The sequence below is a fragment of the Dendrobates tinctorius genome, unplaced genomic scaffold, assembly GCF_039654945.1.
Source record: "Dendrobates tinctorius isolate UK_male_01 unplaced genomic scaffold, ASM3965494v1 ptg000011l, whole genome shotgun sequence".
Taxonomy (NCBI): Eukaryota; Metazoa; Chordata; class Amphibia; order Anura; family Dendrobatidae; genus Dendrobates; species Dendrobates tinctorius.
This window is the reverse complement of record NW_027361679.1, coordinates 120,104,490-120,120,856: the sequence shown is the minus strand read 5'-3', so window position 1 is coordinate 120,120,856 and position 16,367 is coordinate 120,104,490. Positions and strand designations below refer to the sequence as shown.

At 51.5% G+C, this 16,367-nt stretch overlaps 20 pseudogenes; all 20 read right to left on the bottom strand.

Annotated features, from left to right (window-relative positions):
* Nucleotides 1-1,922: 1,922 nt before the first annotated feature.
* On the bottom strand, nucleotides 1,923-2,041 carry LOC141056600 (5S ribosomal RNA; annotated as a pseudogene).
* A 77-nt stretch (nucleotides 2,042-2,118) lies between these two features.
* Nucleotides 2,119-2,237, bottom strand: LOC141054985 (5S ribosomal RNA; annotated as a pseudogene).
* A 77-nt stretch (nucleotides 2,238-2,314) lies between these two features.
* LOC141056108 (5S ribosomal RNA) lies at nucleotides 2,315-2,433 on the bottom strand (annotated as a pseudogene).
* A 665-nt stretch (nucleotides 2,434-3,098) lies between these two features.
* LOC141058240 (5S ribosomal RNA) lies at nucleotides 3,099-3,217 on the bottom strand (annotated as a pseudogene).
* Nucleotides 3,218-4,266: 1,049 nt separating this feature from the next.
* Nucleotides 4,267-4,385, bottom strand: LOC141054980 (5S ribosomal RNA; annotated as a pseudogene).
* Nucleotides 4,386-4,658: 273 nt separating this feature from the next.
* On the bottom strand, nucleotides 4,659-4,777 carry LOC141058362 (5S ribosomal RNA; annotated as a pseudogene).
* Nucleotides 4,778-5,434: 657 nt separating this feature from the next.
* Nucleotides 5,435-5,553, bottom strand: LOC141054976 (5S ribosomal RNA; annotated as a pseudogene).
* A 77-nt stretch (nucleotides 5,554-5,630) lies between these two features.
* On the bottom strand, nucleotides 5,631-5,749 carry LOC141056044 (5S ribosomal RNA; annotated as a pseudogene).
* Nucleotides 5,750-6,790: 1,041 nt separating this feature from the next.
* On the bottom strand, nucleotides 6,791-6,909 carry LOC141054968 (5S ribosomal RNA; annotated as a pseudogene).
* A 273-nt stretch (nucleotides 6,910-7,182) lies between these two features.
* Nucleotides 7,183-7,301, bottom strand: LOC141058018 (5S ribosomal RNA; annotated as a pseudogene).
* Nucleotides 7,302-8,757: 1,456 nt separating this feature from the next.
* LOC141056589 (5S ribosomal RNA) lies at nucleotides 8,758-8,876 on the bottom strand (annotated as a pseudogene).
* Nucleotides 8,877-9,337: 461 nt separating this feature from the next.
* Nucleotides 9,338-9,456, bottom strand: LOC141054966 (5S ribosomal RNA; annotated as a pseudogene).
* A 1,049-nt stretch (nucleotides 9,457-10,505) lies between these two features.
* LOC141052004 (5S ribosomal RNA) lies at nucleotides 10,506-10,624 on the bottom strand (annotated as a pseudogene).
* Nucleotides 10,625-11,281: 657 nt separating this feature from the next.
* LOC141051928 (5S ribosomal RNA) lies at nucleotides 11,282-11,400 on the bottom strand (annotated as a pseudogene).
* Nucleotides 11,401-13,039: 1,639 nt separating this feature from the next.
* LOC141059215 (5S ribosomal RNA) lies at nucleotides 13,040-13,158 on the bottom strand (annotated as a pseudogene).
* Nucleotides 13,159-13,619: 461 nt separating this feature from the next.
* On the bottom strand, nucleotides 13,620-13,738 carry LOC141054958 (5S ribosomal RNA; annotated as a pseudogene).
* Nucleotides 13,739-13,815: 77 nt separating this feature from the next.
* LOC141054950 (5S ribosomal RNA) lies at nucleotides 13,816-13,934 on the bottom strand (annotated as a pseudogene).
* Nucleotides 13,935-15,358: 1,424 nt separating this feature from the next.
* On the bottom strand, nucleotides 15,359-15,477 carry LOC141056645 (5S ribosomal RNA; annotated as a pseudogene).
* A 461-nt stretch (nucleotides 15,478-15,938) lies between these two features.
* Nucleotides 15,939-16,057, bottom strand: LOC141054945 (5S ribosomal RNA; annotated as a pseudogene).
* A 77-nt stretch (nucleotides 16,058-16,134) lies between these two features.
* On the bottom strand, nucleotides 16,135-16,253 carry LOC141051922 (5S ribosomal RNA; annotated as a pseudogene).
* Nucleotides 16,254-16,367: the final 114 nt, after the last annotated feature.

The following is a 16,367-nucleotide window of genomic DNA, read 5'->3' as shown; positions in this document are numbered from 1 at the left end:
CAGCCAGTCTCCTATGCCGGTACTGGCCCGGCCTCAAGCTGCTTAGCGGCTGCGATGTGACGAGGGCATGCATATTCAGCTTAGAATGGCCGTTGACGGACGCGTGCCATCTCTGACGTTCTTTTCAAGAAGGATAAACTCGGAAGGGCAAGCTTGGAAAAAAAACGTACAAAATGTCAACACGACCAGGGATTCCCAGCCAGTCTCCCATGCCGGTACTGGCACGGCCTCAAGCTGCTTAGCGGCTGCGATCTGACGAGGGCAGGCATATTCAGCTTAGAATGGCCGTTGACGGAAGCGTGCCATCTCTGACGTTTTTTTCAAGAAGCATAAACTCGGAAGGGCAAGCTTGGAAAAAAAACGTACAAAATGTCAACAGGACCAGGGATTCCCAGCCAGTCTCCCATGCCGGTACTGGCCCGGCCTCAGGCTGCTTAGCGGCTGCGATCTGACGAGGGCATGCATATTCAGCTTAGAATGGCCATTGACGGAAGTGTGCCATCTCTGACGTTCTTTTCAAGAAGGATAAACTCGGAAGGGCAAGCTTGGAAATAAAACGTACAAAATGTCAACAGGACCAGGGATTCCCAGCCAGTCTCCCATGCCGGTACTGGCCCGGCCTCAAGCTGCTGCGATCTGACAAGGGCATGCATATTCAGCTTAGAATGGCCATTGACGGAAGTGTGCCATCTCTGACGTTCTTTTCAAGAAGGATAAACTCGGAAGGGCAAGCTTGGAAAAAAAACGTACAAAATGTCAACAGGAGCAGGGATTCCCAGCCAGTCTCCCATGCCGGTACTGGCCCGGCCTCAAGCTGCTTAGCGGCTGCGATCTGACGAGGGCATGCATATTCAGCTTAGAATGGCCGTTGACGGAAGCGTGCCATCTCTGACGTTCTTTTCAAGAAGGATAAACTCGGAAGGGCAAGCTTGGAAATAAAACGTACAAAATGTCAACAGGACCAGGGATTCCCAGCCAGTCTCCCATGCCGGTACTGGCCCAGCCTTAAGCTGCTTAGCGGCTGCGATCTGACGAGGGCATGCATATTCAGCTTAGAATGGCCGTTGACGGAAGCGTGCCATCTCTGACGTTCTTTTCAAGAAGGATAAACTCGGAAGGGCAAGCTTGGAAAAAAAATGTACAAAATGTCAACAGGACCAGGGATTCCCAGCCAGTCTCCTATGCCGGTACTGGCCCGGCCTCAAGCTGCTTAGCGGCTGCGATGTGACGAGGGCATGCATATTCAGCTTAGAATGGCCGTTGACGGACGCGTGCCATCTCTGACGTTCTTTTCAAGAAGGATAAACTCGGAAGGGCAAGCTTGGAAAAAAAACGTACAAAATGTCAACAGGACCAGGGATTCCCAGCCAGTCTCCCATGCCGGTACTGGCCCGGCCTCAAGCTGCTTAGCGGCTGCGATCTGACGAGTGCAGGCATATTCAGCTTAGAATGGCGGTTGACGGAAGCGTGCCATCTCTGACGTTTTTTTCAAGAAGGATAAACTCGGAAGGGCAAGCTTGGAAAAAAAACGTACAAAATGTCAACAGGACCAGGGATTCCCAGCCAGTCTCCCATGCCGGTACTGGCCCGGCCTCCGGCTGCTTAGCGGCTGCGATCTGATGAGGGCATGCATATTCAGCTTAGAATGGCCATTGACGGAAGTGTGCCATCTCTGACGTTCTTTTCAAGAAGGATAAACTCGGAAGGGCAAGCTTGGAAATAAAACGTACAAAATGTCAACAGGACCAGGGATTCCCAGCCAGTCTCCCATGCCGGTACTGGCCCGGCCTCAAGCTGCTGCGATCTGACGAGGGCATGCATATTCAGCTTAGAATGGCCGTTGACGGAAGCGTGCCATCTCTGACGTTCTTTTCAAGAAGGATAAACTCGGAAGGGCAAGCTTGGAAAAAAAACATGCAAAATGTCAACAGGACCAGGGATTCCCAGCCAGTCTCCCATGCCGGTACTGGCCCGGCCTCAAGCTGCTTAGCAGCTGCGATCTGACGAGGGCATGCATATTCAGCTTAGAATGGCCGTTGACAGAAGTGTGCCATCTCTGACGTTCTTTTCAAGAAGGATAAACTCGGAAGGGCAAGCTTGGAAATAAAACGTACAAAATGTCAACAGGACCAGGGATTCCCAGCCAGTCTCCCATGCCGGTACTGGCCCGGCCTCAAGCTGCTTAGCGGCTGCGATCTGACGAGGGCATGCATATTCAGCTTAGAATGGCCGTTGACGGAAGTGTGCCATCTCTGACGTTTTTTTCAAGAAGGATAAACTCGGAAGGGCAAGCTTGGAAAAAAAACGTACAAAATGTCAACAGGACCAGGGATTCCCAGCCAGTCTCCCATGCCAGTACTGGCCCGGCCTCAAGCTGCTTAGCGGCTGCGATCTGACGAGGGCAGGCATATTCAGCTTAGAATGGCCGTTGACGGAAGCGTGCCATCTCTGACGTTTTTTTCAAGAAGGATAAACTCGGAATGGCAAGCTTGGAAAAAAAACGTACAAAATGTCAACAGGACCAGGGATTCCCAGCCAGTCTCCCATGCCGGTACTGGCCCGGCCTCAGGCTGCTTAGCAGCTGCGATCTGACGAGGGCATGCATATTCAGCTTAGAATGGCCATTGACAGAAGTGTGCCATCTCTGACGTTCTTTTCAAGAAGGATAAACTCGGAAGGGCAAGCTTGGAAATAAAACGTACAAAATGTCAACACGATCAGTGATTCCCAGCCAGTCTCCCATGCCGGTACTGGCCCGGCCTCAAGCTGCTTAGCGGCTGCGATCTGACGAGGGCATGCATATTCAGCTTAGAATGGCCGTTGACGGAAGCGTGCCATCTCTGACGTTCTTTTCAAGAAGGATAAACTCGGAAGGGCAAGCTTGGAAATAAAACGTACAAAATGTCAACAGGACCAGGGATTCCCAGCCAGTCTCCCATGCCGGTACTGGCCCGGCCTCAAGCTGCTTAGCGGCTGCGATCTGACGAGGGAATGCATATTCAGCTTAGAATGGCCGTTGACAGAAGCTTGCCATCTCTGACGTTCTTTTCAAGAAGGATAAACTCGGAAGGGCAAGCTTGGAAAAAAAACGTACAAAATGTCAACAGGACCAGGGATTCCCAGCCAGTCTCCCATGCCGGTACTGGCCCGGCCTCAAGCTGCTTAGCGGCTGCGATCTGACGAGGGCAGGCATATTCAGCTTAGAATGGCCGTTGACGGAAGTGTGCCATCTCTGACGTTTTTTTCAAGAAGGATAAACTCGGAAGGGCAAGCTTGGAAAAAAAACGTACAAAATGTCAACAGGACCAGGGATTCCCAGCCAGTCTCCCATGCCGGTACTGGCCCGGCCTCAAGCTGCTTAGCGGCTGCGATCTGACAAGGGCATGCATATTCAGCTTAGAATGGCCGTTGACGGAAGCGTGCCATCTCTGACGTTCTTTTCAAGAAGGATAAACTCGGAAGGGCAAGCTTGGAAAAAAAACGTACAAAATGTCAACAGGACCAGGGATTCCCAGCCAGTCTCCCATGCCGGTACTGGCCCGGCCTCAAAATGCTTAGCGGCTGCGATGTGACGAGGGAATGCATATTCAGCTTAGAATGGCCGATGATGAAAGCGTGCCATCTCTGACGTTTTTTTCAAGAAGGATAAACTCGGAAGGGCAAGCTTGGAAAAAAAACATACAGAATGTCAACAGGACCAGGGATTCCCAGCCAGTCTCCCATGCCGGTACTGGCCCGGCCTCAAGCTGCTTAGAGGCTGCGATCTGACGAGGGAATGCATATTCAGCTTAGAATGGCCGTTGACGGAAGCGTGCCATCTCTGACGTTTTTTTCAAGAAGGATAAACTCGGAAGGGCAAGCTTGGAAATAAAACGTACAAAATGTCAACAGGACCAGGGATTCCCAGCCAGTCTCCCATGCCGGTACTGGCCCGGCCTCAAGCTGCTGCGATCTGACGAGGGCATGCATATTCAGCTTAGAATGGCCGTTGACGGAAGCGTGCCATCTCTGACGTTCTTTTCAAGAAGGATAAACTCGGAAGGGCAAGCTTGGAAATAAAACGTACAAAATGTCAACAGGACCAGGGATTCCCAGCCAGTCTCCCATGCCTGTACTGGCCCGGCCTCAAGCTGCTTAGCGGCTGCGATCTGACGAGGGAATGCATATTCAGCTTAGAATGGCCGTTGACAGAAGCGTGCCATCTCTGACGTTCTTTTCAAGAAGGATAAACTCGGAAGGGCAAGCTTGGAAATAAAACGTACAAAATGTCAACAGGACCAGGGATTCCCAGCCAGTCTCCCATGCCGGTACTGGCCCGGCCTCAAGCTGCTTAGCGGCTGCGATCTGACGAGGGCATGCATATTCAGCTTAGAATGGCCGTTGACGGAAGCGTGCCATCTCTGACGTTCTTTTCAAGAAGGATAAACTCGGAAGGGCAAGCTTGGAAATAAAACGTACAAAATGTCAACAGGACCAGGGATTCCCAGCCAGTCTCCCATGCCGGTACTGGCCCAGCCTCAAGCTGCTTAGCGGCTGCGATGTGACGAGGGTATGCATATTCAGCTTAGAATGGCCGTTGACGGACGCGTGCCATCTCTGACGTTCTTTTCAAGAAGGATAAACTCGGAAGGGCAAGCTTGGAAAAAAAACGTACAAAATGTCAACAGGACCAGGGATTCCCAGCCAGTCTCCCATGCCGGTACTGGCCCGGCCTCAAGCTGCTTAGCGGCTGCGATCTGACGAGGGCAGGAATATTCAGCTTAGAATGGCCGTTGACGGAAGCGTGCCATCTCTGACGTTTTTTTCAAGAAGGATAAACTCGGAAGGGCAAGCTTGGAAAAAAAACGTACAAAATGTCAACAGGACCAGGGATTCCCAGCCAGTCTCCCATGCCGGTACTGGCCCTGCCTCAGGCTGCTTAACGGCTGCGATCTGATGAGGGCATGCATATTCAGCTTAGAATGGCCATTGACGGAAGTGTGCCATCTCTGACGTTCTTTTCAAGAAGGATAAACTCGGAAGGGCAAGCTTGGAAATAAAACGTACAAAATGTCAACAGGACCAGTGATTCCCAGCCAGTCTCCCATGCCGGTACTGGCCCGGCCTCAAGCTGCTGCGATCTGACGAGGGCATGCATATTCAGCTTAGAATGGCCGTTGACGGAAGCGTGCCATCTCTGACGTTCTTTTCAAGAAGGATAAACTCAGAAGGGCAAGCTTGGAAAAAAAACATACAAAATGTCAACAGGACCAGGGATTCCCAGCCAGTCTCCCATGCCGGTACTGGACCAACCTCAAGCTGCTTAGCGGCTGCGATCTGACGAGGGCATGCATATTCAGCTTAGAATGGCCGTTGACGGAAGTGTGCCATCTCTGACGTTCTTTTCAAGAAGGATAAACTCGGAAGGGCAAGCTTGGAAATAAAACGTACAAAATGTCAACAGGACCAGGGATTCCCAGCCAGTCTCCCATGCCGGTACTGGCCCGGCCTCAAGCTGCTTAGCGGCTGCGATCTGACGAGGGCATGCATATTCAGCTTAGAATGGCCGTTGACGGAAGCGTGCCATCTCTGACGTTTTTTTCAAGAAGAATAAACTCGGAAGGGCAAGCTTGGAAAAAAAACGTACAAAATGTCAACAGGACCAGGGATTCCCAGCCAGTCTCCCATGCCAGTACTGGCCCGGCCTCAAGCTGCTTAGCGGCTGCGATCTGACGAGGGCAGGCATATTCAGCTTAGAATGGCCGTTGACGGAAGCGTGCCATCTCTGACGTTTTTTTCAAGAAGGATAAACTCGGAAGGGCAAGCTTGGAAAAAAAACGTACAAAATGTCAACAGGACCAGGGATTCCCAGCCAGTCTCCCATGCCGGTACTGGCCCGGCCTCAGGCTGCTTAGCAGCTGCGATCTGACGAGGGCATGCATATTCAGCTTAGAATGGCCATTGACGGAAGTGTGCAATCTCTGACGTTCTTTTCAAGAAGGATAAACTCGGAAGGGCAAGCTTGGAAATAAAACGTACAAAATGTCAACAGGACCAGGGATTCCCAGCCAGTCTCCCATGCCGGTACTGGCTCGGCCTCAAGCTGCTGCGATCTGACAAGGGCATGCATATTCAGCTTAGAATGGCCATTGACGGAAGTGTGCCATCTCAGACGTTCTTTTCAAGAAGGATAAACTCGGAAGGGCAAGCTTGGAAAAAAAACGTACAAAATGTCAACACGACCAGGGATTCCCAGCCAGTCTCCCATGCCAGTACTGGCCCAGCCTCAAGCTGCTTAGCGGCTGCGATCTGACGAGGGCATGCATATTCAGCTTAGAATGGCCGTTGACGGAAGCGTGCCATCTCTGACGTTCTTTTCAAGAAGGATAAACTCGGAAGGGCAAGCTTGGAAATAAAACGTACAAAATGTCAACAGGACCAGGGATTCCCAGCCAGTCTCCCATGCCCGTACTGGCCCGGCCTCAAGCTGCTGCGATCTGATGAGGGCATGCATATTCAGCTTAGAATGGCCGTTGACGGAAGCGTGCCATCTCTGACGTTCTTTTCAAGAAGGATAAACTCGGAAGGGCAAGCTTGGAAAAAAAACATACAAAATGTCAACAGGACCAGGGATTCCCAGCCAGTCTCCCATGCCGGTACTGGCCCGGCCTCAAGCTGCTTAGCGGCTGCGATCTGACGAGGGAATGCATATTCAGCTTAGAATGGCCGTTGACGGAAGCGTGCCATCTCTGACGTTCTTTTCAAGAAGGATAAACTCGGAAGGGCAAGCTTGGAAATAAAACGTACAAAATGTCAACAGGACCAGGGATTCCCAGCCAGTCTCCCATGCCGGTACTGGCCCGGCCTCAAGCTGCTTAGCGGCTGCGATCTGACGAGGGCATGCATATTCAGCTTAGAATGGCCGTTGACGGAAGCGTGCCATCTTTGACGTTCTTTTCAAGAAGGATAAACTCGGAAGGGCAAGCTTGGAAATAAAACGTACAAAATGTCTACAGGACCAGGGATTCCCAGCCAGTCTCCCATGCCGGTACTGGCCCGGCCTCAAGCTGCTTAGCGGCTGCGATCTGACGAGGGCATGCATATTCAGCTTAGAATGGCCGTTGACGGAAGCGTGCCATCTCTGACGTTTTTTTCAAGAAGGATAAACTCGGAAGGGCAAGCTTGGAAAAAAAACGTACAAAATGTCAACAGGACCAGGGATTCCCAGCCAGTCTCCCATGCCGGTACTGGCCCGGCCTCAAGCTGCTTAGTGGCTGCGATCTGACGAGGGCAGGCATATTCAGCTTAGAATGGCCGTTGACGGAAGCGTGCCATCTCTGACGTTTTTTTCAAGAAGGATAAACTCGGAAGGGCAAGCTTGGAAAAAAACGTACAAAATGTCAACAGGACCAGGGATTCCCAGCCAGTCTCCCATGCCGGTACTGGCCCGGCCTCAGGCTGCTTAGCGGCTGCGATCTGACGAGGGCATGCATATTCAGCTTAGAATGGCCATTGACGGAAGTGTGCCATCTCTGACGTTCTTTTCAAGAAGGATAAACTCGGAAGGGCAAGCTTGGAAATAAAACGTACAAAATGTCAACAGGACCAGGGATTCCCAGCCAGTCTCCCATGCCGGTACTGGCCCGGCCTCAAGCTGCTGCGATATGACGAGGGCATGCATATTCAACTTAGAATGGCCATTGACGGAAGTGTGCCATCTCTGACGTTCTTTTCAAGAAGGATAAACTCGGAAGGGCAAGCTTGGAAAAAAAACGTACAAAATGTCAACAGGACCAGGGATTCCCAGCCAGTCTCCCATGCCGGTACTGGCCCGGCCTCAAGCTGCTTAGCGGCTGCGATCTGACGAGGGCATGCATATTCAGCTTAGAATCGCCGTTGACGGAAGCGTGCCATCTCTGACGTTCTTTTCAAGAAGGATAAACTCGGAAGGGCAAGCTTGGAAAAAAAATGTACAAAATGTCAACAGGACCAGGGATTCCCAGCCAGTCTCCTATGCCGGTAATGGCCCGGCCTCAAGCTGCTTAGCGGCTGCGATGTGACGAGGGCATGCATATTCAGCTTAGAATGGCCGTTGACGGACGCGTGCCATCTCTGACGTTCTTTTCAAGAAGGATAAACTCGGAAGGGCAAGCTTGGAAAAAAAACGTACGAAATGTCAACAGGACCAGGGATTCCCAGCCAGTCTCCCATGCCGGTACTGGCCCGGCCTCCCATGCCGGTACTGGCCCGGCCTCAAGCTGCTTAGCAGCTGCGATCTGACGAGGGCAGGCATATTCAGCTTAGAATGGCCGTTGACGGAAGCGTGCCATCTCTGACGTTTTTTTCAAGAAGGATAAACTCGGAAGGGCAAGCTTGGAAAAAAAACGTACAAAATGTCAACAGGACCAGGGATTCCCAGCCAGTCTCCCATGCCGGTACTGGCCCGGCCTCCGGCTGCTTAGCGGCTGCGATCTGATGAGGGCATGCATATTCAGCTTAGAATGGCCATTGACGGAAGTGTGCCAACTCTGACGTTCTTTTCAAGAAGGATAAACTCGGAAGGGCAAGCTTGGAAATAAAACGTACAAAATGTCAACAGGACCAGGGATTCCCAGCCAGTCTCCCATGCCGGTACTGGCCCGGCCTCAAGCTGCTGCGATTTGACGAGGGCATGCATATTCAGCTTAGAATGGCCGTTGACGGAAGCGTGCCATCTCTGACCTTCTTTTCAAGAAGGATACACTCGGAAGGGCAAGCTTGGAAAAAAAACATACAAAATGTCAACAGGACCAGGGATTCCCAGCCAGTCTCCCATGCCGGTACTGGCCCGGCCTCAAGCTGCTTAGCAGCTGCGATCTGACGAGGGCATGCATATTCAGCTTAGAATGGCCGTTGACGGAAGCGTACCATCTCTGACGTTCTTTTCAAGAAGGATAAACTCGGAAGGGCAAGCTTGGAAATAAAACGTACAAAATGTCAACAGGACCAAGGATTCCCAGCCAGTCTCCCATGCCGGTACTGGCCCGGCCTCAAGCTGCTGCGATCTGACGAGGGCATGCATATTCAGCTTAGAATGGCCATTGACGGAAGTGTGCCATCTCTGACGTTCTTTTCAAGAAGGATAAACTCGGAAGGGCAAGCTTGGAAAAAAAACGTACAAAATGTCAACAGGACCAGGGATTCCCAGCCAGTCTCCCATGCCGGTACTGGCCCGGCCTCAAGCTGCTTAGAGGCTGCGATCTGACGAGGGCATGCATATTCAGCTTAGAATGGCCGTTGACGGAAGCGTGCCATCTCTGACGTTCTTTTCAAGAAGGATAAACTCGGAAGGGCAAGCTTGGAAATAAAACGTACAAAATGTCAACAGGACCAGGGATTCCCAGCCAGTCTCCCATGCCGGTACTGGCCCGGCCTCAAGCTGCTTAGCGGCTGCGATCTGACGAGGGCATGCATATTCAGCTTAGAATGGCCGTTGACGGAAGCGTGCCATCTCTGACGTTCTTTTCAAGAAGGATAAACTCGGAAGGGCAAGCTTGGAAAAAAAATGTACAAAATGTCAACAGGACCAGGGATTCCCAGCCAGTCTCCTATGCCGGTACTGGCCCGGCCTCAAGCTGCTTAGCGGCTGCGATGTGACGAGGGCATGCATATTCAGCTTAGAATGGCCGTTGACGGAAGCGTGCCATCTCTGACGTTTTTTTCAAGAAGGATAAACTCGGAAGGGCAAGCTTGGAAAAAAAACGTACAAAATGTCAACAGGACCAGGGATTCCCAGCCAGTCTCCCATGCCGGTACTGGCCCGGCCTCCGGCTGCTTAGCGGCTGCGATCTGATGAGGGCATGCATATTCAGCTTAGAATGGCCATTGACGGAAGTGTGCCATCTCTGACGTTCTTTTCAAGAAGGATAAACTCGGAAGGGCAAGCTTGGAAATAAAACGTACAAAATGTCAACAGGACCAGGGATTCCCAGCCAGTCTCCCATGCCGGTACTGGCCCGGCCTCAAGCTGCTGCGATCTGACGAGGGCATGCATATTCAGCTTAGAATGGCCGTTGACGGAAGCGTGCCATCTCTGACGTTCTTTTCAAGAAGGATAAACTCGGAAGGGCAAGCTTGGAAAAAAAACATACAAAATTTCAACAGGACCAGGGATTCCCAGCCAGTCTCCCATGCCGGTACTGGCCCGGCCTCAAGCTGCTTAGCAGCTGCGATCTGACGAGGGCATGCATATTCAGCTTAGAATGGCCGTTGACGGAAGCGTGCCATCTCTGACGTTCTTTTCAAGAAGGATAAACTCGGAAGGGCAAGCTTGGAAATAAAACGTACAAAATGTCAACAGGACCAAGGATTCCCAGCCAGACTCCCATGCCGGTACTGGCCCGGCCTCAAGCTGCTTAGCGGCTGCGATCTGACGAGGGCACGCATATTCAGCTTAGAATGGCCGTTGACGGAAGCGTGCCATCTCTGACGTTTTTTTCAAGAAGGATAAACTCGGAAGGGCAAGCTTGGAAAAAAAACGTACAAAATGTCAACAGGACCAGGGATTCCCAGCCAGTCTCCCATGCCAGTACTGGCCCGGCCTCAAGCTGCTTAGCGGCTGCGATCTGACGAGGGCAGGCATATTCAGCTTAGAATGTCCGTTGACGGAAGCGTGCCATCTCTGACGTTTTTTTCAAGAAGGATAAACTCGGAAGGGCAAGCTTGGAAAAAAAACGTACAAAATGTCAACAGGACCAGGGATTCCCAGCCAGTCTCCCATGCCGGTACTGGCCCGGCCTCAAGCTGCTTAGCAGCTGCGATCTGACGAGGGCATGCATATTCAGCTTAGAATGGCCATTGACGGAAGTGTGCCATCTCTGACGTTCTTTTCAAGAAGGATAAACTCGGAAGGGCAAGCTTGGAAATAAAACGTACAAAATGTCAACAGGACCAGGGATTTCCAGCCAGTCTCCCATGCCGGTACTGGCCCGGCCTCAAGCTGCTGCGATCTGACAAGGGCATGCATATTCAGCTTAGAATGGCCATTGACGGAAGTGTGCCATCTCTGACGTTCTTTTCAAGAAGGATAAACTCGGAAGGGCAAGCTTGGAAATAAAACGTACAAAATGTCAACACGATCAGTGATTCCCAGCCAGTCTCCCATGCCGGTACTGGCCCGGCCTCAAGCTGCTTAGCGGCTGCGATCTGACGAGGGCATGCATATTCAGCTTAGAATGGCCGTTGACGGAAGCGTGCCATCTCTGACGTTCTTTTCAAGAAGGATAAACTCGGAAGGGCAAGCTTGGAAAAAAAACGTACAAAATGTCAACAGGACCAGGGATTCCCAGCCAGTCTCCCATGCCGGTACTGGCCCGGCCTCATGCTGCTTAGCGGCTGCGATCTGACGAGGGCAGGCATATTCAGCTTAGAATGGCCGTTGACGGAAGCATGCCATCTCTGACGTTTTTTTCAAGAAGGATAAACTCGGAAGGGCAAGCTTGGAAAAAAAACGTACAAAATGTCAACAGGACCAGGGATTCCCAGCCAGTCTCACATGCCGGTACTGGCCCGGCCTCAAGCTGCTTAGCTGCTGCGATCTGACAAGGGCATGCATATTCAGCTTAGAATGGCCGTTGACGGAAGCGTGCCATCTCTGACGTTCTTTTCAAGAAGGATAAACTCGGAAGGGCAAGCTTGGAAATAAAACGTACAAAATGTCAACAGGACCAGGGATTCCCAGCCAGTCTCCCATGCCGGTACTGGCCCGGCATCAAGCTGCTTAGCGGCTGCGATGTGACGAGGGAAAGCATATTCAGCTTAGAATGGCCGATGATGGAAGCGTGCCATCTCTGACGTTTTTTTCAAGAAGGATAAACTCGGAAGGGCAAGCTTGGAAAAAAAACATACAGAATGTCAACAGGACCAGGGATTCCCAGCCAGTCTCCCATGCCGGTACTGGCCCGGCCTCAAGCTGCTTAGAGGCTGCGATCTGACGAGGGAATGCATATTCAGCTTAGAATGGCCGTTGACGGAAGCGTGCCATCTCTGACGTTTTTTTCAAGAAGGATAAACTCGGAAGGGCAAGCTTGGAAATAAAACATACAAAATGTCAACAGGACCAGGGATTCCCAGCCAGTCTCCCATGCCGGTACTGGCCCGGCCTCAAGCTGCTTAGCGGCTGCGATGTGACGAGGGCATGCATATTCAGTTTAGAATGGCCGTTGACGGAAGCGTGCCATCTCTGACGTTCTTTTCAAGAAGGATAAACTCGGAAGGGCAAGCTTGGAAAAAAAAAACGTACAAAATGTCAACAGGACCAGGGATTCCCAGCCAGTCTCCCATGCCGGTACTGGCCCGGCCTCAAGCTGCTGCGATCTGACGAGGGCATGCATATTCAGCTTAGAATGGCCGTTGACGGAAGCGTGCCATCTCTGACGTTCTTTTCAAGAAGGATAAACTCGGAAGGGCAAGCTTGGAAATAAAACGTACAAAATGTCAACAGGACCAGGGATTCCCAGCCAGTCTCACATGCCGGTACTGGCCCGGCCTCAAGCTGCTTAGCGGCTGCGATCTGACGAGGGCATGCATATTCAGCTTAGAATGGCCGTTGACAGAAGCGTGCCATCTCTGACGTTCTTTTCAAGAAGGATAAACTCGGAAGGGCAAGCTTGGAAATAAAACGTACAAAATGTCAACAGGACCAGGGATTCCCAGCCAGTCTCCCATGCCGGTACTGGCCCGGCCTCAAGCTGCTTAGCGGCTGCGATCTGACGAGGGAATGCATATTCAGCTTAGAATGGCCGTTGACGGAAGCGTGCCATCTCTGACGTTCTTTTCAAGAAGGATAAACTCGGAAGGGCAAGCTTGGAAATAAAACGTACAAAATGTCAACAGGACCAGGGATTCCCAGCCAGTCTCCCATGCCGGTACTGGCCCAGCCTCAAGCTGCTTAGCGGCTGCGATGTGACGAGGGTATGCATATTCAGCTTAGAATGGCCGTTGACGGACGCGTGCCATCTCTGACGTTCTTTTCAAGAAGGATAAACTCGGAAGGGCAAGCTTGGAAAAAAAATGTACAAAATGTCAACAGGACCAGGGATTCCCAGCCAGTCTCCCATGCCGGTACTGGCCCAGCCTCAAGCTGCTTAGCGGCTGCGATCTGACGAGGGCAGGGATATTCAGCTTAGAATGGCCGTTGACGGAAGCGTGCCATCTCTGACGTTTTTTTCAAGAAGGATAAACTCGGAAGGGCAAGCTTGGAAAAAAAACGTACAAAATGTCAACAGGACCAGGGATTCCCAGCCAGTCTCCCATGCCGGTACTGGCCCGGCCTCAGGCTGCTTAGCGGCTGCGATCTGATGAGGGCATGCATATTCAGCTTAGAATGGCCATTGACGGAAGTGTGCCATCTCTGACGTTCTTTTCAAGAAGGATAAACTCGGAAGGGCAAGCTTGGAAATAAAACGTACAAAATGTCAACAGGACCAGGGATTCCCAGCCAGTCTCCCATGCCGGTACTGGCCCGGCCTCAAGCTGCTGCGATCTGACGAGGGCATGCATATTCAGCTTAGAATGGCCGTTGACGGAAGCGTGCCATCTCTGACGTTCTTTTCAAGAAGGATAAACTCGGAAGGGCAAGCTTGGAAAAAAAACATTCAAAATGTCAACAGGACCAGGGATTCCCAGCCAGTCTCCCATGCCGGTACTGGCCCGGCCTCAAGCTGCTTAGCGGCTGCGATCTGACGAGGGCATGCATATTCAGCTTAGAATGGCCGTTGACGGAAGCGTGCCATCTCTGACGTTCTTTTCAAGAAGGATAAACTCGGAAGGGCAAGCTTGGAAATAAAACGTACAAAATGTCAACAGGACCAGGGATTCCCAGCCAGTCTCCCATGCCGGTACTGGCCCGGCCTCAAGCTGCTTAGCGGCTGCGATCTGACGAGGGCATGCATATTCAGCTTAGAATGGCCGTTGACGGAAACGTGCCATCTCTGACGTTTTTTTCAAGAAGAATAAACTCGGAAGGGCAAGCTTGGAAAAAAACGTACAAAATGTCAACAGGACCAGGGATTCCCAGCCAGTCTCCCATGCCAGTACTGGCCCGGCCTCAAGCTGCTGCGATCTGACGAGGGCAGGTATATTCAGCTTAGAATGGCCGTTGACGGAAGCGTGCCATCTCTGACGTTTTTTTCAAGAAGGATAAACTCGGAAGGGCAAGCTTGGAAAAAAAACGTACAAAATGTCAACAGGACCAGGGATTCCCAGCCAGTCTCCCATGCCGGTACTGGCCCGGCCTCAGGCTGCTTAGCAGCTGCGATCTGACGAGGGCATGCATATTTAGCTTAGAATGGCCATTGACGGAAGTGTGCAATCTCTGACGTTCTTTTCAAGAAGGATAAACTCGGAAGGGCAAGCTTGGAAATAAAACGTACAAAATGTCAACAGGACCAGGGATTCCCAGCCAGTCTCCCATGCCGGTACTGGCCCGGCCTCAAGCTGCTGCGATCTGACAAGGGCATGCATATTCAGCTTAGAATGGCCATTGACGGAAGTGTGCCATCTCTGACGTTCTTTTCAAGAAGGATAAACTCGGAAGGGCAAGCTTGGAAAAAAAACGTACAAAATGTCAACACGACCAGGGATTCCCAGCCAGTCTCCCATGCCAGTACTGGCCTAGCCTCAAGCTGCTTAGCGGCTGCGATCTGACGAGGGCATGCATATTCAGCTTAGAATGGCCGTTGACGGAAGCGTGCCATCTCTGACGTTCTTTTCAAGAAGGATAAACTCGGAAGGGCAAGCTTGGAAATAAAACGTACAAAATGTCAACAGGACCAGGGATTCCCAGCCAGTCTCCCATGCCGGTACAGGCCCGGCCTCAAGCTGCTGCGATCTGACGAGGGCATGCATATTCAGCTTAGAATGGCTGTTGACGGAAGCGTGCCATCTCTGACGTTCTTTTCAAGAAGGATAAACTCGGAAGGGCAAGCTTGGAAAAAAAACATACAAAATGTCAACAGGACCAGGGATTCCCAGCCAGTCTCCCATGCCGTTACTGGCCCGGCCTCAAGCTGCTTAGCGGCTGCGATCTGACGAGGGCATGCATATTCAGCTTAGAATGGCCGTTGACGGAAGCGTGCCATCTCTGACGTTCTTTTCAAGAAGGATAAACTCGGAAGGGCAAGCTTGGAAATAAAACGTACAAAATGTCAACAGGACCAGGGATTCCCAGCCAGTCTCCCATGCCGGTACTGGCCCAGCCTCAAGCTACTTAGCGGCTGCGATGTGACGAGGGTATGCATATTCAGCTTAGAATGGCCGTTGACGGACGCGTGCCATCTCTGACGTTCTTTTCAAGAAGGATAAACTCGGAAGGGCAAGCTTGGAAAAAAAACGTACAAAATGTCAACAGGACCATGGATTCCCAGCCAGTCTCCCATGCCGGTACTGGCCCGGCCTCAAGCTGCTTAGCGGCTGCGATCTGACGAGGGCAGGCATATTCAGCTTAGAATGGCCGTTGACGGAAGTGTGCCATCTCTGACGTTTTTTTCAAGAAGGATAAACTCGGAAGGGCAAGCTTGGAAAAAAAACGTACAAAATGTCAACAGGACCAGGGATTCCCAGCCAGTCTCCCATGCCGGTACTGGCCCGGCCTCAGGCTGCTTAGCGGCTGCGATCTGATGAGGGCATGCATATTCAGCTTAGAATGGCCATTGACGGAAGTGTGCCATCTCTGACGTTCTTTTCAAGAAGGATAAACTCGGAAGGGCAAGCTTGGAAATAAAACGTACAAAATGTCAACAGGACCAGGGATTCCCAGCCAGTCTCCCATGCCGGTACTGGCCCGGCCTCAAGCTGCTGCGATCTGACGAGGGCATGCATATTCAGCTTAGAATGGCCGTTGACGGAAGCGTGCCATCTCTGATGTTCTTTTCAAGAAGGATAAACTCGGAAGGTTAAGCTTGGAAAAAAAACATACAAAATGTCAACAGGACCAGGGATTCCCAGCCAGTCTCCCATGCCGGTACTGGCCCGGCCTCAAGCTGCTTAGCGGCTGCGATCTGACGAGGGCATGCATATTCAGCTTAGAATGGCCGTTGACGGAAGCGTGCCATCTCTGACGTTTTTTTCAAGAAGGATAAACTCGGAAGGGCAAGCTTGGAAAAAAAACGTACAAAATGTCAACAGGACCAGGGATTCCCAACCAGTCTCCCATGCCAGTACTGGCCCGGCCTCAAGCTGCTTAGCGGCTGCGATCTGACGAGGGCAGGCATATTCAGCTTAGAATGGCCGTTCACGGAAGCGTGCCATCTCTGACGTTTTTTTCAAGAAGGATAAACTCGGAAGGGCAAGCTTGGAAAAAAAACGTACAAAATGTCAACAGGACCAGGGATTCCCAGCCAGTCTCCCAT